The following is a 22,504-nucleotide window of genomic DNA, read 5'->3' on the forward strand; positions in this document are numbered from 1 at the left end:
AAAAGAGAAAGCGTTGCCAGCTACATTGTCATCGCGTCACCGTTGAAGTGTATTTTTTATGTTTGCTTCATATTCTAAAGCTGAATGGATCCACAGAGTGAATGATGCAGGATGTATGGGTTAAATAAGCTGGTTGAAGACACACATATGTCTCGACATACATTATTGGATGTCATTCAGACTCTTTATTCCCACGGAATAAAGAGTCTGAAAGATATCGAAGACACGATCATCAGTCAATGTCTCTAATGGGGATCCAGTATCCAGTGTCAACGTTCTTCTTCAAAAGTAGTAGTTTGTCTTGAATCTATGCTTCATTTTAAGCTTTGTTTTTACACTACCTTCTTATATTCCCATATATTCCTATTAAAATACAAAAGTCATCATATGTCTAGAGTCTCGTACAGATTTAGCCGCAAAGCCCACATTATACAGAAAGCGTGCTGTCCTGCAGATTAATTATTCGGGAAAAGCCTGCTTGAGTAAAAAATAAATTAAAAAATCACATTTTGTTTTTGCAGTCACAGTAAAAAAGAGCTCAAGGACCAGTCCAACAACGTTTGCGACACACAATGTTTCCATTACAAAATGCCCATTCAGCGCTATTTTTTTCTTGTTAATTTGAGATCGGCTGCAGTGACCGCTGCCGTGCTGCTGCAGGAAAGATCCATGTTCCCCGAATGTGTGTGTACTATGTGTGCGCATACGTGCCCATACGTGTGTGTGTGTGCGTGCTACTCGTGTATTCTTGAGTCAGCATGTGCTGCACATGCTAAGATGTCTGCATGTATGTGTGTGTGTGTGTGATTTCGATGCAGTGGTCTCTCTGCTGCAATAAATGGGCCTCTGCAGTCAGTGATGGAGGAGACTCTTTAGAGGCAGCCCACCAGGGAGACGTTATCGCTTGTGTTTGTGCGTGCTTGTGTGTGTGTGAGCGGGAACGGGAGTGATGTTATCATATATGTCTTTGCTGCAGCCTACACACTGAGGTCAATGCCTCACCTGTCAATCTTTCCTCCCTCTTACACACACACAAACACACACACACACACACACACACTCATGATTAGTTGGCTTTTTGCAGAGGTCCAAACTATTTTTACTCAACGTTTAAGATGCTGGATATTAAGCCTGGCATGAAAAAATACTCCAAAACAGCTTTTGACAACAAGATTATGATTAGTTTTGGTCACTTTTTTGGACGTTTGGAAGTTTTTAGGTTTGAAACTACTTGGTTAGTAATGTCGCAAAACCATGTTAAAATATTTCAACGTTGACTTGGTTTCACACAGGACACAAAGAGCAGTCTGCTTCGTCAAACGTCAGAGTTTGACCCATCCAACCTCCAAAACCACCTGCCCTTTTGGACTTCTGCTGTTACTGTGTGTGTCTGAATGTGTGCGGGTCATAAAGTAAATTTATATTCGTGTCTATTATGCTCAATCAGCCTTAACAGACACAGATCAATACACTGATCTGTGATGTCTGAATTACTACAGCCACTTTAACACAACAGAACAATGTAACTTCATGACTGTGATTACAACCACTATTGACTTCACGCTCAATGCGATTATTCTCTCTCGTAATCACTAACATCAGTTATGGTGTCGTGAAAAGGGCGCCAGTGAAAGAAGAGTCCTGATGGCTGAATTACCAAACACGATGTAAAACGCATCATAAAGCGTTCCAGTATCGAACGGTCATTTTAGTGTTCGGTACATCTATCGTAAATCACATTTCTGATGATACTCACAGTGCAAAAGGTTCGTGCAACAGTGTGTCAGACAGTTGGTGGTATTCCTTTTCAGGATTACTCGAAATGTGTGTCAATTATTTTCTCCTTGTGCATGCATTTAAAAAAATGATCTGAATATTGAAAACTTAATTTACAAAATGCTGAGCGAGTTTCTGAAGATTATTTCCCCAGCATTGCTAGCAAATAAAAAAGACCAGCTGTCAGAAGTGTTGCTATCGAGGGTAATCTTTATTGCTTTCTGTGTAAAAGATAAATAAAAAACCTATAATATTAGACTTTCCTTTTTCAAGCGCTGATGTCTCATTTTAGATAGACCTCCTGGGTAAAAACCTTCTGCTGCACTCGTACCTTATCTCAAATCTCAAATCAATACTCCATTGTGGGAACGAGACCACACACTGAAAACACAACAAAGCAATTTCATGACCCTACTTACAGCTCTATTGTAGTTACGATTGATCAGACTGCCTCTAATCATTGAAAACATCACATAGAAATCATTGATGTGACCGAACGAAGATTCCAGAAACACACATTGTTTTCATCAGGGTCGTTTTTAGCTGAAGACTATACTGCTTCTGGAACAAATTGTCTCCGTTCAAACCTGGCGTTGCTTGACATGTGACACCGTTGTCCTCCAGCACCGGTTCCTCGAACATCTATGCGCTGGAAAGTGTGTCTTCATTGATTTAAGGGACTCAACATCAGGAATGTCAGGTGAAGGCAATTAACAACCTAAATGGTTGGAAAACTGGCAGCTTCCTGGTTATTATTGTTATTAGTAGATACAACATTTTAGAGATGATGGTGTGTGTGTGTGGGGGGGGGATTTAGTTACCTTTTGACAGAGCCAGGCTAGTTGTTTCCAGTGTTTGTGCTAAGCTAAGCTAACCAGCTGCTGACCAGTATCTTTATATTTACTGTACGGAGAGTGATAGCGATCTTCTCAGCTCTCGATTACAGATTGTTTCTTCACTCTTTATGGTTCATCAGCATCCAAATGCGATGATAAAACAGCAGTTTTTTCTACAGTTACGTGGAATGTGTTACGCTTATTTTTGCTTTGACATGAGCTTCGAACAGGAATTTATTTCTCGGAGAACTTTCCCACACAGACGCTGAAAAGGGGCCAACTATCGAAAGGGCAAAAAAGACTCTTTCAGAGTAGTGTGAAGAGCCCTCAGCATCGTCCCTGAGGCCTCATTGCAGCTTTAGGAGAGTAGGCAACAGGGAAAAACACAGACCCTTCACTCATTCAATCACTCATGTATTTAACCCCCCCACAAGCACCGTTTACTCGTTCACTGTGGAGAAAGAGAGCAGCTATACGAGAGCCCGCGAATGTGTGTCACTCTGTCAGTCAAACAGGTCACATGATCATTTAACCTCTTCATTCTTCCGCCCCTTCACCACGAGAGAGGCGGGGGAGGGGAGGTATCTGTCTGTCGGTAGATCTGAAGGGAAATGTGTGTGTCTCAATGAGTCAGACATTATCATCAGACTCACAGATGGCGTGCGTTTGTATCAGTAAGTGTGGGTGTGTGCATGCATTGTTGTGTGCGTTTATATGTCTGTGTGTGTATGTGTGTGAGGATGCTGAAGCTATGAGACACAGAGAAACGGAGACAGAGAGGGATTTGCAAATGAATGCTCCTCTCCTTCATTCAGTGTGTGTCTCTTTTGATCAGGAGATTTCAGCTCGTAAGTTGAAGTGGTTTGTGACCCTGTTGACTTTGACACAGAACTCTAAAGGTCCATGAGGTCCGCAAAGAGGATTTAAGGGTCTTTAGGTGTGAGAGTTAAGGGCTTTTAGTGCTTGAATTGTCTCATATTTGAACTTTCCCACGGGGTTTAACGCCTACTTTGCTGCTTCACCCTGGCAGCCTGGTATTAAATCGAGGATACATAAGTGTTTTTGTGTGTGTGCGTGTGTGCAATTGTGTTGTTGCAAACATATATGTGTGTGTAAGCGAGTGTGAGTGCAAGAGCTAGCTAGTTTAATGAACTCTTGAGTGTGTGCACAACCAAAGTCGTGCAATTTACTCCTCTCATCTCTGAGAAAATTGACATTTCCAGTGTTGCTGTTGGTAACCACCCTGGGAAAGCTCAACTGTTTACAACCTAAACCGAAAAAAGCACTCGGGGGTTCATATAATTAGTAGTTGAGGTATTTTCAAAACCAAATCTTTTGGCAGATTTGCTGCATTTTAGGTCAAATTATATCCATGACGGAGTGAGCAAACAATGAAATGATTTTCTTTCAAAGAAACAATATTACGAGCGAAACCATGACATTTTAAAATGCAGTCTGTTTTTTTCTGCTGAAAATATGGCTGCAAAAATGGAGGCAAGAAAAGGTTTCTGTAATGGCGCTTCAGTCAACTGAATAATGCATGTTTGCATTATTCCTTACTGAGACCAGTAGGTGCCGAGCCCAGCAATCTTTGCAGATTGCCTGATGGACAAAGGAGGGAACTTTGGCCAATAATGTGCCAAGCTCTTGGCGACGAGTTATAACAGATCAAAAACATGACCGGGATCTGAAATATGGAGGTATCTTTGTGAGAAATCAAGGCTCTTTGAAGTGTGGTGTAAATGATGTTGAGAATGTGGAGTAAAGTTACAAAAGCTGTCCCGAAAACCACAATCTGATGATGTTGATTTTAATCAAATTAACTGACACTGAGCAAACAGGGATACAGGATGATTATCATTGGACAAACCCATGTGGTTTGGCAGAATGCTGTTTGTGTGTGTGTGTGTGTGTGTGGGAACACAATACCAGGCTTTTGCTTTCTTATATTTCATATGTCACCCTTGTGTTCCGATGGAATACAAATGCTTTGTGGGTTTCCAAAATGAAATCTGCAAGCGAGAGATGGAGAAGCGAGGGAGATGAGACCAAGACAGAAAGAGACTAATAATATGGAAGGGAGGACGAGGCACAAAGAGAGATGCACATAAAAATCTACTGATGAGACCATTACACCCTAAACGGGAACAAATTGCATCGCAGATCGCCTCCCCCTTCTTTCTTTTGCTCTCCTATCATCTTTTCTCGATTGTCTCACAGCCCTGCTTGATTTCCACCTTAAATCGCTTCTCTCTCCCTCCCTCTCTCCCTCTCTCTCCTCCTCTCCCCCATCACCATATCTCCTGCTCTTTCCTGTCCTGCCACCCAGTGGGATGTGATTCATTGTGAGTGGGTCAGACTGCTGGCACCGAGCTCTTTCGATATCTGACGCTATTCCCACCTCTGCATCTCAGCTCTTTGTGAAGAATTAACAATGTGTAACTGGTGATGTGCTGGTCTTCGTCTGTCTTGACCTTTTATCGGTGTCTCTATCCAGACCAACAAACTCTAGAGTTTATAAAACCACCATCATTATTCCGATGGAAACAGTAAGCTGTCGCAGTTTCTCTTAATCTGATTTTCAGACCCGGCTTCCACCTCTCTCTCTTCCTCTTATCCAGCCACTCTGTTCTCTTCCTGGATTATTTTCTCAAAATCCCAAACAAATACGTCTTTAACCACTGTCATTATTTTTAAGAGAGTGGTGACCTTACACACTTATCTCAGCCAGTCTCTCTTGGCTATCATTTTTCCTTCTCACTTCCCCCCCCCATCCCTCTCAGCCCCCCTCCATGCAGATCGTATACAGATATTCATAAACGTTTAATTTCGTCTGCTTACTGCTGACCCCGCTCTCTCTTGTTTTCTTCATTTCTAACCCTGCATCTTGTCTTTCTTGTCTCTTTCCCACACAACCTCATCCCTCTCTTTCTCTTTCTTCTCGCTCAGGTCAGGTGACACCCTCCGTCTTTGCCAGGGCGCTGGTTGTTGCCAGGGTGTGATGGCTCTGCTGAGCCTGCTGACTCAAACCAAAGCCAAAAGGCCAGCCAAACCAAAATCACTGAACAGCAGAAAGCTGCACTGTCTGTTCTTTTTTGACCCCTCCGTGCTCTCACGCACACACACACACACACACACACACACACACACACACACACACACACACACACACACACACACACACACACACACACACTTGTAAGAAGATTTGGTTGGACATATTGGACACTGGACAAGCATTGACACTTTAAAACACACACACACACCCTTTTGTATGATTGAACTTTAGGTTGAAGCAAGGTTCGTTCCATGGACTTCGATCCAGCGCCCACGCGTCAGGGATACAAGACAGACCGCAGAAATTCAATCGTTACCGGGGGCGGCTGACCTGACGCTGGACGTACACCAACCCACACACACACACACACGCACGCACACACACACACACACACACACTTTTCCCTACTCACTCAATGTCAGAATATTGACATTTGTGCCAGTAGAGTGGCACAGTCAATCACTGTATGTGGCCATACAGTAGGGCTGGGCGATAAATCGATTTAATCGATTAATTCGAATGTGTGCTTTAAGGCGATGTGTTTTATTGAAAATCGAGAAAATCGCCCCCACTCCTCCCCCCCGTTGGGTTCCCGTAGTTGAGTGCGCGCGCATTGTTTACAAACGAAAACAATGGCGGCCAGCAGTGAAGCTCTCGTTCTTAAGAGAGGGAAGAATGTGTCTTCGGTGGTCTGGAAATGGTTCGGGTTCATGTCATCTGACACCGAACAAACAGCACCACGATGTAAGGTCTGTCTAAAAGCTATTGCTACAAAATCAAGCAGCACAACAAATTTAATGCAGCACCTCAAACAGAGGCATGCCGCCGAGTGGGAGAAGCGTTGCGCCCTGAGCAGGGAGCAGGACCGCGGGAGCACAAGCGATGCCGTCTTCCTGGCAAAAAATATTTAGAAAAAACATGCACTACTGTTTAATACTGTTGGTTATGTTGTGAATGCACTTGATTTTGTTTACATGCACTTATTTACTGTGCAAAATATGTTATGTTGATGTTAGATCAGATGTTGCACTTTTGAAAATGTGAATGTTAAAGGGTCACATACATTTTATTTCATGCTGTGTTTGTATCAGTGTATTCAGTTAGAAAAGCTTAGTGTAAAAAGTTACATTTGCACAGTTGTTTACAATGGAAGGCTACTATTTAATGCCATTTAATGTTATGTTTAATTTAATTTTATATTTAAATGATTCAGGGAAACAAAAGAGTGACCAAATACTTTTTGTATACTACAGGCACCTTTCTACAATGTTCAGGTTTTGTTTGCACTTTATTTTTATCAACCTACGAGGGAAAATCATCACAAAATAAAATAAAAAAATGTTTTCAACAGCTTCTGTCATCTGCAAAAATTTGTGGGGGAAAAAATCGATTTAAATCGTGAATCGGATTTTTTGTAAAAAAATCGGAGATTTTTTTTTTAGGCCATATCGCCCAGCCCTACCATACAGTGATTGTTAGTTAGTTCAAATTACAGCCAACGGGCTGCATGTATACACACGCACACACACACACACGTGCGCACACACACACACACACACAGCCAGGGTATTGCACCACACTGTAATTACTATTTGGACAAACGTGCAGAAATACAAACTCTTTTGTATTTCGTTACCCCAGCAGAACACAAACAGATACTTTACAGCATATATATCATTCATTTGGAGCCACAGCATCTTGTTTGTTGGATTGGAGGACCGGCTTTGTTTTAACTTTGATTCCGTCGATGTTTCATTTTTGTATTTCTTTGAATGAAAATTGAATGACTGAAATATTGAAAATCTGAAAGTATGACATGATTAAAATTAATAATATATATATTTTGCTCTCGTATTTGATACATTTTAGTTTATCCCTATTTTGGTGTGACAGAAAAGCTTCTTATATCTCAATAAGGCATTCAAATAATAGCTGAGCTCTCCCAGGGTGCATCACTCACACATGTCAGCAATGCCATTTGGCAGTAATTCTGTGTGTGTATTGGATCATTTCCTTTTAACAGTGCTGTTGGAATAAACATTAACGGGTAACTCCGTTATTTTTCAGCCCTCTATGCCCGTGCTTTTGTGTCTAAGTGAGTAATGGGGACCACAGTTTTTGAAATCGGTCCAGTATTGAGGGAGAACGCTGCAGGCGGCTGCAATGTAATTCTTCTGGGCAATTCCTCACCGCCAATGTACGTCGACTAAAAGTACTTGTTTTCCACCACGGACGCGCTCAGATTGTTATTATGAGTGTCTGACAACATTATGGAAAGAAAGAGAGAAATAAAAAAATGTCTTACCTTTCGCTGTTTGATATGTTGTCATGTGACTTGTTGCCGGAAGACAGCGGCGGAAACGCGAGTGACAGTTGGAGAGAGGAGTGTTGGTGTTGTCAGAGGTTGTTGTGTTGGAGTACAGAAAGTGTAGCTTGTAGTTTTTTCTAAAATACTTTCAGTGTCATGGCTGAATATTGAGATGATTTTGACAATGTCGGTGAATGAGACCATTCCTTGGTTTGACACAATAACACACAGACTGGATCGAGTAATAAAAGTGTTTTTCTCGGGTTCCTTCCATAATGTTTCCACTTATAGTCTGAGTCTGAGTTGCAACAACAAACACTTTCAGTGGATGCACATTGATGGTGAGGAATTGCCTTGAGCGATTGCATTGCAGCCGTTAAGCGACTGCAGTCTGCAGCCTTCTCGCTCGATATTGGACTAATTTCAAAAGTTGATGTGCCCATTTGTCAGTAACACATACAAACATGAGCAAATAGGTTGAGAAATACTGATGTAACCCTTTAAAAAATAACACCAACAATCCCATTCCAACTCATCCACTTTTTTTTTGAAAGAGTATTTGTAAACTTGCAGCAATGTAGGTTCTGGTTTAAAAAAAAAAAAAGTTGGAGTGAGGCTGAGAGGTCAACAGCTCAGTGGGTGGAAATACAATTCATGCCTCCAGCTTACAAGCTTGGTACCCGTCATTCGTTATGTTCTCGCTGCTCTGCTCTCTTGATTTACTGTAATGATGCTTGGTTGGACGATCACTGAACTGTCTTGGTCTCGTCAAACTCCTTCTGGTTAAAATTAGACGCGAAATTACCTGAAACAGTAGATCTTGTCGTGCCACTGCAAGAATAAAAGGAGGTACGAAATGATGAAGGGGAAAAATACAAGAGGCACAGTCATAAAAAAGAAAGTGGAGGAGCATAACAGAGATACAGAGAGAGAGAGAGAGAGAGAGAGAGAGAGAGAGAGAGAGAGAGAGAGAGAAGAAGGGGCAAACCATTGAGAAGAGGATGAGAGAAGATGGAGAGGAGGTAGATGGAGAGAGAAGAAAACATTACAGGTGAAAACTGACTGAGAAGAGAGAGAAAAAAAAGGTCTCAAGAAAGTCGTGGAAAAAAGTGTTTACTGTCAGTGTGTGTTTGCGTGAAAGTCACCTTGTGGACGGAGCAACTCTGTCTGTCTCCCCTTATGAATTATGACAGTCGCTGTTTGGCCGAAAGCCCTCTGCTACACACACACACACACACACACACACACACACACACACACACACACACACACTTCACTCCAGTCAGTCTTACTCTCTCTTCTCCTCCTCACCCTCTCCTTCTGTCAGTGGTACATCCACATCCAGAAAGCTTTGCTCCATGGAGAAAAGTGATCATAAAATATGCAGTTGTTCCACCGCTCTTTAGAGTGCTTCTCAGACCAACCTTGGTGTGTGTGTGTGTGTGTGTGTGTGTGTGTGTGTGTGTGTGTGTGTGTGTGTGTTGGGGCATGTCATGTAATGGCGGTGTGAGTCCTCTATTTTCTCTCTTACTTATCTAACCATCTTGCCGTTCCTCTCGCCATCTGTCTCTCTTTGTCACACTCTGGGTTTCTGTCTGCCCCGGTCATAGTTTCAGTTTATGAAAAATGGAATTCATTTCAGTTCAGTGGACGTTATTTCAGTGGCATGTGACCTGCTTCTCAGTCTTTCATGCTCACTCCTTCCTCGTCCCCGCATGTCATTTTCCTGTGGCATCAGCAGCGAGGTAGACTGTCCTGCAGGAGGGAATCTAATATGGCCACGTACTCAGACAGCACTCCATCTTTCTTTTAAGCTTTGCCTTCATTTCAATTACAGATGATGCAAGTACGAAAGTACGATGCAAGTATGAAACTGAAACTCGTGTACAGACTAACTTAAAATCAATGTAAGAATTACGAATTTGGCTCAAGTCGCCTCCATAGGTGCTGAATGCTGATGGACACATATTGGATTCTTCAGGGTCTGAACAGGTAGAGATTATCTGATTTCTCATGGTATCGACGGCATGCAGCCTGCACATAAATAAAGGCAATAAGTGGCTTTAGAAATCCATAATGGTCGTGTGCAAATACGGCCATACAGTCACATCCCTTATTTAGACCTGTCACTCAACCAAGATCTGCTGAAGCCGTAACATATGCAGTTGAACATGTTGTTGCCCTAGCAAACCGGGTTTTTCTTAGTTGTAGAGACAACTTTGAAAAAGACAAAGTTCCAAAGAGTGCAGTGACTTTGCAGCAAAATTTGGGGCCTACTTTAGCATTACCTTGAAAAATATTTAACATCTGAAAAAAAAACGATTCACTGAAAACTCCCCCTCTTTAGATTTTTGTGACTAGAGACCCTTTTGAAAAATGAAAGTGATTAATTCTATTTTTATCTGAAAATGATCAAGTACTTATCATCGACTTTCATTAATCTTCGTTGTCAGCAGAGGAAAAAAACTTGAGTCGAAAGATCAGTGAGCGAAAACCGCATGTAATTCAACTGGTTGAAATATGGCCCATGAATAATTATGAATTAATCAGCTTCGTATTAGCCTGACATCGCTGCTCTCCACCACTCACCGAGCCCTTAGAAACATGTACACATGCGCACACACCGACCACACGTGGCTGTGGACGTGTGTGCTTCCCTGCCAGAACCATTTATGAATTTATGATTGTGTATGCGTGCATTTATTAAAACACTTCTGCATGTTTTTCTGTGTGTGTGTGTGTGTGTGTATGGGTGCCCTTTCCCCAGCTCATTGGGATGCAAGGCGAGAGCCCGTCGAGTGAGAGCTGTCCGGGCTAGCTTTGGAGTCATTAGCGCGCTCGTTAGTCCAGTTATGTTAAATCTAAATTACCATTCATCATCACACAGGGACCCATCATTTATTCTGATGTGGCCTGGCAGACACATGTGCTAACTGGATTAACTCATTCAAAGACAGGCAGACACACTTGCTAAAACAGTGGAATTCAAAATCAGGCGTCAGCTGTGTGGTAAGTGTTTTAAAATTGATTATATATTATTGATTGAGACATTGCAGGGCATTAGCAGTGATTGGCTTGCCCTTGTGAATGCAAATCATCTAAAGACCTGCTGCAGACAAACGCGACCGGAGAGTAATAAATCAAGAAAATAAGCTCTACAGTACGATTTTTGACTAAACGTTCAATCGAAGACGTAATTGGAAGCTAAAGGTTACAGAAATGATCTTACAGGTTGGTGGTTCAAATCCCTAGACTGCACTGAATGTACCATTGTACTTAATTAAGCTAGAGAAAGCTGTAATGGCTTACGGGCATACCACCCGGTCCTTACTGTCTTATGTCCTTACTGTCTTATGTCTTTACTGTCTTATGTCTTTACTGTCTTATGTCTTATGTTTTTTTCTTTTCTTAATTTGGGAGCGTTGTTTTTGTTTTTTAGGGTTAGGAATTTAAGTAACCACACTCATTATAATGTTTACAGTGTTTTTGTTTTATTATGATGTTATAATTTCATAAATATTGTACATTTTACTGTTTGAATTATGTTTTTTTTTAAACACACAGCTAACTCTTTTTCTGTCTCTCCTTAGTTTTATTGAATTTTTTGTTTGGTTTCATGATTTATTTTCAGTTTTGTGTTTCATTGGATGGCTTATATATTTGGTTTTGTGCAGCTTTAAAGTGTTATTTGTGACTTTGATCCTGATTTAACTTATTTTGAGTTGTACAAACAAGTTAATTGTGCATTTAAAAGAAAAATGTATTTGTAAAAAATGTTGAAATGGATCTATTTGTGAAAATAAAAGATTTACAATACACATCCGATCTCTTCTGATCTCAGAAATAAGCTTGAATGTAATCAAAATAACATAAACAAACAAAATAAATAATAAACAACTTCAAATTCTAACTTCATATTTTGGGGTTAAAAGCAGTTTTTCCTGCGTTCCTCATTGATACAAATGGATACTAGCGACATACGGAAAGACTTCAAGGTATGGCAGAGGAACGCTGGCCCGCGTTCAACACTAGATCCGCTCTCACTGAGTCAAAAGTGCCTCACTCACGCTGGCACACAGTCATTAGTCGCTACAGGAGGAATGCCGACCATCTGCACTGACGTGATTGCAAAGCCGAGGAATTGCCGGGAATCAAAACGACAAAGTGGATTGAGCGGCTCCTCTGCTAACTATAAAGACTGTGTATATCACATAATTACATTTCCACTGCGGCTGTGTTTATTGGCCTTACTAGTTTGAGCACATACAGCATCGACCATCAAAGGCTTTCACAACAAAAAAGGCAAAATCAAAGTATTAAGAGGGAAGACGACTGTGGGGTTGTTGGGTTTAACGGTCATGTTTTGCATTGAAGCAAAGTCTTCTTCCAGTTTCACTCAATGTGTTTGTGGCGGCACCGCGGCTTTGACCATCAAACTGGAAATATTTGTAGGAACACCTTTTCTCAACCATGCATCAATAGGAGTTCATAAACTTTAGCCGCACCAATATGAAGCCTTCAAACGCTTGGATTGAGATGAAAAGGACTGTCAAGGCATCAAGATTAATCTTTTTGTTTAATGTTAGCAATGGACGCGAGACTCACTGTCACGCATCAATAACATCCGCCATTGGGAAAATCACTTGTTTGGGATTATTGTGCGGCTGTAATTGACTCTGATAGGTGTTTAATGACAAATATGATAAGGCCACCCCGGCGCGCAATCTGTCCATGATTTTAAGTGAAAGAATAATGAGTCAATTGTGGCTCTATGTCTGTGTTCGTAGATGACAGAGAGAAGATCCTTTAATCTTTAAAGGACACTGGTTCACTTCAGTGTGATCACCTTTGAAACGACAGCTGTTTTCATCTAACGTAATCAATGCTACTAATTTCTGGCAGGGCATCACAGAGCGCAGGCAGGGGAATGTCAAAGACTCGTGTGGTAAAACTAAGGATAACATTGGGTTTAGCAGCCTGATCTGTTGCCTTTTTTTGAAAGGGTCTGCTTGTTGTACGAGAAGCTGTTAGCTTCTATACTTTTTGAGTTTCGTTTAAAAGGTTATTTATTTTTCACAGTTTCTTGCATTTTTACCATAATCACAAACTTTTGTTAACCTCACAGCTGAGGTTGGCAATCTTCTTCAAAAACATCTTTCACTATATTTGTTTAAATTCGCGTTACATTCCAACTGCAAACACTGGGCTGTTTTTTTGTGAGTTTTGATTTGTGATTTGAATGTGGAAAGGTCAGTGCAATCTCGGATGTTTTTGGGGAGAGAGTTCCAGAGGGAGGGGGCAGATATGGAGAAGGCTCTGTCGCCCCATGTCCGGTGCTTGGTCCTGAGCGGAAGAGACGGGAGGTTGGCATCAGAGGAGCGGAGCCGGCGGGATGGAGTGTGGTGGTGAAGCAGGTCGGTGAGGTAGGAGGGGGCCTGATTGTGGAGGGCTTTGTGAGTGAGGAGAAGGATTTTGTATTGGATCCGTTGTGGGACGGGGAGCCAGTGGAGGTTCTGGAGAACAGGGGTGATGTGGTCAGGGTGTGGGTGAGCAGGCGAGCAGCAGAGTTCTGGATGTACTGGAGTTTATTTAGGATTTTGGATGATGTGCCGTAAAGAACTCAAACTGGATCCTGACTGGGATCATCCTAAACTCAAACTGAAATCGTTTAAAAAAGCGATCAGTCATGTAGTCATGTATGATCTATTGCTTCTTATCTTATCTTTAATGTATTATTTTGTCTCTTGTATTGTTTTGTCTGTAATCTATGGTTGAGTTCTGAGTTTGGTGTTTTTAATGTAAGTAGCTATTGTTGAGTTTGTGTATTGTACTCTCTCTTCTGTATTTATTGATGAGTTGAATGCAATTTAAAGGCCCCCCTACTTTAAGGACGGATATTGCAAATGATTAGGCTATAAATGCCACGGTGTGTGGCATTGGTTTATGCTACATACTTGTCCCAATACAAATAACCATAAAATAAAAATAACCTCGGCAGCCTGACTTACCTCTAAACATAAAGGGCACACTAATTCCTGCGCTGGCACTAAACTTTGGCATGAACATAAAGTGTGTAAAGTGCAGAACCATCCGGTATGAATACAAGTCGAAGAGATACTGGACTGATCACACCTTCCAACTGGATCGCCCAGCAGAACAGAGACTCTGCTAAAGGACACCTCGAGTCTATGTTGATGTTAAGAGACGATGCATCTTCATTTTCCCACACAGTATTTGGCTTTTAATTACACAACAAGGTTTGAAATTGACATCCACAAAAGTAAAAAGCAAACGGCTGCTGCTTTTATTTTGTTAATTATTCAATAGGGTGCATACGCTTCAGTGGCTTCGGTTTCAAAACAATAAAATGTGAACTAAAGTCTTTAATCTCTGCTGTGCATGAAACACTCTCTGACCATCAAAGCCTCACATCGCCTGCCTGTTTCTCTGCCTGTTAACAAAACCGTAACTCTGTTTCCTATTGGAGAACAGCATTTTAGTGAAACATGTTAATTCATTATTGTGGTCACGAAAAAGCGACTCCTGGCAGTTAATGTGATGTTAGCACAAAAGCCCTCGCGGACAAGCCAAAAAGTTACTTTCAAAAATTGACTGGCAACTTCCCAGACTAACTCCTCTAATCTTCATGCAAATGGAAGCTTGCCTAAAATCACCAGAGCATGTGAATTTCCTTCTTTAATTTTTGCCCATGACAGTAGTGGCGTTTATCTTCATTACAGGCCAGAGGAAGGAGACTGGACGGATATTAAAGAGGGAGAGGAGAGCCGGAAAAAGTTTGACTCAAAGCCACATAATGACGAGAGTTTACAACAGGTTTTAAACAAGCTAAAATTCATAGACACAGAATGAGACTTCATGACTGACAGGTGACTGTTGAACATATACTGTTCACTTTTCAAGGACATTGTAAAAGCAATTTCTTTTGAGCCTTTTTGTTCAGTTTTTTTATGCATTGAAGGCAATTCATGTTTGAGATTCTGCTTATTTACCTGACCAATGGGGTGACTTACATTTAAAGGAATCAGTTATTAAAATCAGGGATTAAAAATGTTGCTATGACAACAAACTAAATAAAAACCTGGATTTATTTGAAATGCAGGAATGTGCTGAAAATCTGAAAGTCTGCGTCGTTCCTTTGAGAAACATTGTTCTGAGTCTATCCGGCAGCCTTGGTGGTCTGGAAACAACAACGAGCCAAATTGAGTCAGTCAGTCAGACATTTGTTCCATCAATATGTAATGCCTCCCTGCTCTCCTCCCTCTGATCTTTTCAATCTATTTTGTAACACTGGTATCACACACTGGTGTTTACCCGCTAATGCCATATCAGTGTTACTTACTGCTTTCTCAACTCTTTTTTTGGTTTTTGATGTCCTCTACACCTTTGTGTCCTACGTCTCTTTCGTCTCTCTTGTTTTCCTGACTACTATAAATGGACAAGTTTAGCATCTTAGCATCTTTTTGTCTTATCTGGTGTTCAGATTTTGTATCTGTTTAATGTATCTGTCTCACTTCCATTTTCCTCTCCCAACCAACCCTTCCACCCACATCTCTCTATCTTCTGATTCATCTGCCTCTCATCTCTGGATTTCCCTCCTTTCCTTTTTCTATCTCTTCCTCTGTATCCCCTGGTTTCCCCCCCCCCCTCGTCCCCTCTCCTCAGGTCCAACAGCAGATAAATAAATGATATGGCTGCGATACCACACTCCTCCCTTTCTTTCACTCCCCTAAAATCCTTCCCTCTTCCTTTTTCTATTTCGTGAAAACCCTCCACCTCCCCCAAATCTCCCTTGTATCTTGACTCTGCTGGCAAAAAAAAGGAGAGGAAAGCATTGTAACCGCAGTCCTTTCAGGTCTAAATAAATCATAGCACAGCACCGCCTAGCTTTTATAACACCGATCCTCTACTTTCATCCTGGCGGCCATGAAAGAGAGAGAAGATGAGGTGCGAGAGAAAGAGACTATCTAAGGACATGTGAGTAAAGGGAGTGCATATCAAAGGAAATGGTGAATGTCAAAGTGTCTTTCGTCATTTTCGTCTTTCTTCCTAAACCTATTTGGGAAGCGAAACTCTTCCGCCGAAGCGGAACATAAAAGTTAACAGCAGTTAAAACCAGCCCAACTTTTAGGTGTTTTACCTCAGTGGTGGCTGGTATATATTTTATTTGACACATCGCTGAGTGATGTGTGTGTGTGTGAAAGCGCTCTATACATCTCAAAGGAGCTGCAGAACAGAAATGTAGTCAGAACCACTGACAATGTGGTGCATTTAGATTTTCAGTTGAACAATTAGTAACAATGCATTCCTGTCTTTAATGCCGAACAAAGATAAATGATAACGCCTTTTAGACGCATTTCATTTTGTGATGCGTCAAACATTTAATAAATCCAATCCGCTCAAACGCCTCGCAATTTGAACATGTCTAATTTAATAAACAATTATAACAAGATGAATGAAACGAACAAACTAAAATCCATTTAGCATTTTTTAAATGAGCTTGACGCCCAAACATTCAGCTTTGACTCGTCAACGCTGCTCCTGTGAAACATATTAAGCAGCCGAGTTGAAGCCTAGTCCAGCAAGAAGCAGCGGCTAATTAAAAATGACTCGATTAATTAATGTGGAGATTCGTTAGTGGCGCGCACACACACAAACACACACACACAGCAGAGTGCTTTTGGACTTTTATACTTGTGAGGACCCGCATTGACGTAATACATATTCTAGCCCTTATAGCCTAACCCCCCCCCCCCCCCCCTCACAACTGTGCCTAATCCCAGACATTACCCTAAACAGGGCTTCAATGTACAAATACTTTCACTGTACATTTACTTGTTGATCATTCTTTCAATTAACCGATTAATCATCTATAAAATATTTGAAAAAACATTACGCGACCAAGTTGACATCTTTAAATTGCTTGTTTTGTTTCACCCTGTTCAGAACCCCAAATTAATTATATTTGCAATGATATAAAACAGAGAAAAGCAGGAAATAACCGGACTGGAACCTGCGAGTGTTTGACATCACTGCAAAAAGACTTAACCATTGATTGACTAATGCATAAATTAACGAACCTAAACCCGAAAACAAAGGTTTAACCAGCGAACAGCGCTTTGAAGAAGTGACGGACAAAATGTTCTCACAACTAAGGTCTAAAACACAAACTGGTCCGCACAATAATGGCAATACAAGAGCACAGTGTCGCACACACACACACACACACACGGAAACACACACCTACCTGATGGTGCAGTCACATGACCTTGAATCACTGGTATCTCGATCATCCCTTTTGTACTACGGTCACAAAATGAACCCCAGGAACAGAACAGATGGGGCTGTGTGTGTGTGTGTGAGTGTGTGTGTGTGTGTGTATATGTGTGTGTGTGCGTGTTAAGATGCTTGAAATGAAGATCAGACCAGCGGCAGAATTGCTTACTGTCATTCATGCCCTTTGCACATTGGTGTCCACACACACACATACACACACACACACACACACACACACACACACACACACAGACATATTGTGCACTTTCTAAATTTGAATGGATTGCAGCGTAATGTCTCAGGGAGACATTACGCTGCACGCAATCAACCATACACTGCCGCAATTCTGCAATTACTCGCACACAAACCACGTCTGGAAAAGATCTCTGCCGATCTGCGTTTTATAGTGTACGCCTTGCACGAACTCGGTCCCGGAGGAAATGGCGATATATTGTGCAGTCCTTTTAAAACCATTAAAAGCATCAAAACACAAGGCAAAGGAAAAGGAGATTTAACAGCAATTAAGAACAGTGTAAGAAGTAAAATACAGTAGTAAAATGCAGGAAATTGATTAATATATTAATTGAATGTGGTTCAATTAAAGGCAGCAGCAAACAGAAAAGTCTTCAATCTTGATTTAAATGAGCTGAGGGTCTCAGCAGACCTGCAGCTTTCTGGGACTTTGTTCCAGATATGTGGAGCAGAAAAACTGAACGCTGCTTCTCCATGTTTAGTTCTGACTCTGGGAACAGAAAGTAGACCGGTCCCAGACGACCTGAGGGGTCGGGATGGTTCGTAAGGTAGCAGCAGATCAGAGATGTATTTTGGCCCGAAACCATTCAGTGCTTTGTAAACCAACAGCAGGATTTTAAAGTCAATTCTTTGTTGGACAGGAAGCCAGTGCAAAGACATCAGAACTGGAGTGATGTGATCCACCCTCCTGGTCTTAGTGAGGACTCGAGCTGCAGCGTTCTGACAGACTTTTTACAGAGACCACACACACACACACACACACACACATCTCCAAGTCAGCGTGAGTAAGAGCCACTTTCAGTTCATGTGCTGTTGGGGGAGGTCCTGGACGGCTCTGAAGTTCGTCAGCCCCTTTTCTCTGGTCCTTACTTCTATCCATGGCACTGTCTGTAGTAGACCGTGGTGGTCTCTAGTAGACTGTGGTGGTCTGTAGAATACTTTGGTGGTCTGTAGTAGACCGTGGTGATCTCTAGTAGACCGTGGTGATCTCTAGTAGACCGTGGTGATCTCTAGTAGACCGTGGTTTTTGCGTGGTAGATCATCTCTTAAGTAGATCGGACTGTACTGCAACACTGGGGTTGATATGAATGAAATGATCTCTCTTTGTAGTTAAAGGTTTTGAGTCACAGAGCAGAGTTCTGCATCACAGTCGGTTTCCTTGAAGATGTTACAGAGTGAAACCATGCGGTTTCATACAGGGACTGCACACCAACATGGCGTAAAAAACTACAAAACCCCAAAAATTCAGCAGGGCAGTCAGAACAATGGTTGAAGCTGATTGCTATATAAATAAAAAAATATATATTAATATTATTTTCCACTGTGTTAAATCTTTCAACCAACATCAGTCCTGATTATAACTACCAAGTGTATTTTTGGGATTGTAACTAAACACTAAATGAATTTGTTTCCATTTATTACATTTTTTGGGGGATTATCAGAAGCTGGGACATGTCAATGATTAGTAACATTGATTTTGGTGCATTGTTATTTTTTGCTCAGATTTAGAAAGAAAGCTCCCTCTTGGTACCTTTGAGGACAAACGCGTCCTAGTTGGCTATAAAAATACTACATATCAACATTATTTTCCACTTTGACCGATACAATTGTTTTAACTAAACAAATATACTTAAATATTCATTCATTTTCAGAATTTTAATCCTTTAAACGTCAGGTTCTGAGATGATGCCACTGTGTTTTACATGAAAAAACACATTCCATATTATAAATGCTCGGCAGAAATTTCATTTTGTATATGTATTCACAACGAGTCAGTCAGTCATTTGTCGGTGATGAGCAACAATATCTATTTTGATGGATTATTTATATTTGTGTGCAGTATTAGATTACATAATCTCTAATTGCTGCTAATTTATAGTCCATTCAAAATGACTCGTTACCCTTCAAAGTGTTTAGGCTTCTAATTATTAAAACCCTTCAAAGTGTTAAGCTTCTAACAGCCTATTACCTTATTTTGATGAAGACATGAATCAAAAATTGCTCAAAAGATCACTTTGAACAACAGAAATGAGAGCTACTTGCTCTCAGCTCATATGGTTATGGAATCACACACACACACACACACACACACACCTAATCACACACGCACACACCTGCCTTTATTAAAACGTCACATTCAGTGAATATACTGTGTGCTGTCATGCTGTCCGCTGTGAATGGGATCGGCTGCGTATTTACAGTGAATTGTAAATCCTGCCGAGCACTCAGCTGTCAGAGACTTATGAATTGCTAATATGTTGTATCTGGCACCCCCTCTATCCGGCCCCTATCACTTCCATTGTGCGCTGAGCAAAGCAGCGAGGCCGGGAAATCAAAAAAGATAACTTTGCTGAAGCCAAAAAAGGTAGAAATAAAGGAAAAGGGACAGGTCTGATGATACAATAAACCGTCTGCTGCAGCATTTCAAGTGAACTCAAACTGATAAGACATTTTTCAAGAATATCTGCAATACTTTCTTGATGCACAACATTTAAAACCATGCTACTTGGTCTGGATGTGGTCCACAGTGGAAGCTGCCCTATATTGAACCATTTCCCAATGTTTGCTGCTCTCTTTAATCATTTATGTGAACACATTAGGCAGCACCAGACTGCACCATCCACACTCACAGGATACCCATCAAGGTAAGGCTGATGCTGCTGGGAGTCTCACTGAGCTTTTACATTACAAATCCCTGGGTTGTACCTACCGTATATATATCATTTTGACAAAAATGCTTTTAAACCTGGTCCTTGAGTGATTTCAAGGAGACAGAAAAACTGTGCATTGTCAATGGTTCTAATAATGAATTATTGGGGCATTTGTGTTTTGCCATTGGACATGGTTAAATAACACATGAAACCAATTGATTTTGGCGCTGACAGATCATTTATCTCATGCACATGTACTTAGCACAGCTTTGACTCATTTGACATAATTGTCTCTGGTTTTAATAATCTGCCTCCCACAATGTTGTTGGGTACATTCGATCTGTGTGTGACAGTGAGACACATTACATCAATTACAGTTGTTTTCTTCATTATTGGGCTGGAAAAAAAAAACCTGTCACAATATCTGCAAAACCATGAAAATCAATACCTGCATGTTCCTGCACAAATGTTAACTTCAACACTGTGTTATTCGATTCACGAGTCTGTTCTTGGGGGGTCTCTCTCTGAGGACCTCAACCACATTCACTTGTAATGATCAAATAGCATTTAACTCTGCGCTATCTAACGAGGGACAGACAAGCTCGAGGTCGGTGCCTTCTCCTCTTTTTCTGATCTCATTCCCTCCAATCATCTTGTCCTCTCGTCTCTCTTCTACTGCCTTTGTCTTTCTTTGTCTATGGGCCCCTCTTTCGTTTCTCTTTGTCTCTGCCTTATTTGCTCTGCAGTTTTACCCTCTAATAAACCTATTCAGCAACAATGCCGCTAATCCTTTCACCTCTCGGCACCATACAGCAGAATATGAAATGAATTGCCAACAACGCTACAGACACATAAACCAATGCTGGTGCCAACAAAAGAAAGATCCCTATTTGTTAACTTTTTTTCCAGCTCAGTGTTTCATGAGATGACATGAGAATGCACCCTTGCATATTTTAGCACACATAAGGGAAATGTTTGCATTGATTAAAATGAACTGGAGCTAAGGATGTGGTTCAGATGCACAACCCACAATGAAGCACAGCATCTGCCTCTGTGTGAGAGCAGACGCACGGCATGGAAACACACGCACGCACACACACACACACACATTTTCATCTCCACTTTTCCCGACACATCGCATTCCACAGTCGCCAGTCACACCTCTGAGCGTAGTGACAAATGAGCAGCTCTACAAAATGTGGACGGACCGCGCACACAAACTTGCACACAGTGGCGCACATACACACGCCGAATCACAGACACAGCTGGAAGCAAATCCGCATGAATGTATTCCCATTCCCATATGCAGAGGGAATCATCTACACGCACGAACACACATGGTGCAGAGAAAGCGCAAACCACAGCAGGTGGCAGATGCACTATGTTCCTCAATCTGTGTAGGTGTGTGTGTGTGTGTGTGTGAATCAGTGTAAGTCAAGGACAACACATTTTACTGGTGAATGAACAGGTACTCTGCGCTTCATCCTTGCAAGCAATGCACACAAGCACTTAGACGTGCACCTTCAGCTCACGCACACAAACACACACAAAGGGGTGTCACGAAAGATAATTCACAGAAACATGTAAAGAAACTACATTTTCTCAATGGAAACATGTTTAAGTTTGAAGCTTTTCTTACATTGAAGACACACATGAATGGGTATGAAGAGAAAGATGGAAAAGATGAGATAGAAAAGTCGATCAAGGGGAAAGAATCTCTTACATGCAAGTATGAGAGGAGAGGAGAGGAGAGGAAGACGTGAACAAAAAAGAAAGCACGAAAGGATGAAGAAACTGAATGAGACGGAAAACAAAGATGATAACAAGAGAAGGAGAGCGCAGGACAGATCCCTGCTTCACAGACAGGACATGGAAAAGGGGGGAGACGGGATGAGAGGAGGAGAAGAGAGACGGGGGAGCCAGAGAGAAAGAGAGGACCGGGGTTTGTCTCTACTTACAGAATCTCCAGATCGCGCAGCGCTCGGAAAGCTCCATCTTCGATGCAGCTGATGTGGTTGCTGTCCAGTTGCCTGCACCAAGCACACAAACACACACACAGACACACACACACACACACAGACACACACACAGATGAGAGAGAGAGATGGGAGAGAGTCAGGCGCAAGTCTGCAAGGTCCGCTCAGCTGGGGGAGGTACTAACAAAAGACAGGTTGCGTGAATGAGTGTGTGTGGGGGGGTGTGTGTGTGGTATCCCAGGAAGTGGGCTTAAGGTGGCAGGTAGGAGACACACACACACACCTACACACACTCACTCTCTGGGGATGCCCAGTCCAGACGACAGCACAGAAGCTCAGGTTAAGTCTCTCAC

The 22,504-nt window shown here is 41.7% G+C and overlaps 1 protein-coding gene across 1 annotated transcript in view; it reads right to left on the bottom strand.

Annotated features, from left to right (window-relative positions):
- Positions 1-22,205, bottom strand: part of slit3 (slit homolog 3) — a 98,466-nt gene extending 76,261 nt beyond the window's left edge. The window contains exon 1 of the mRNA XM_079268113.1: positions 22,134-22,205. The gene's annotated coding sequence lies outside the window, so the exon portion shown is untranslated. The remainder of the gene's footprint in view (positions 1-22,133) is intronic.
- Positions 22,206-22,504: the final 299 nt, after the last annotated feature.

This window comes from Melanostigma gelatinosum (genome assembly GCF_949748355.1).
Source record: "Melanostigma gelatinosum genome assembly, chromosome: 5".
In the NCBI taxonomy this organism is placed as follows: Eukaryota; Metazoa; Chordata; class Actinopteri; order Perciformes; family Zoarcidae; genus Melanostigma; species Melanostigma gelatinosum.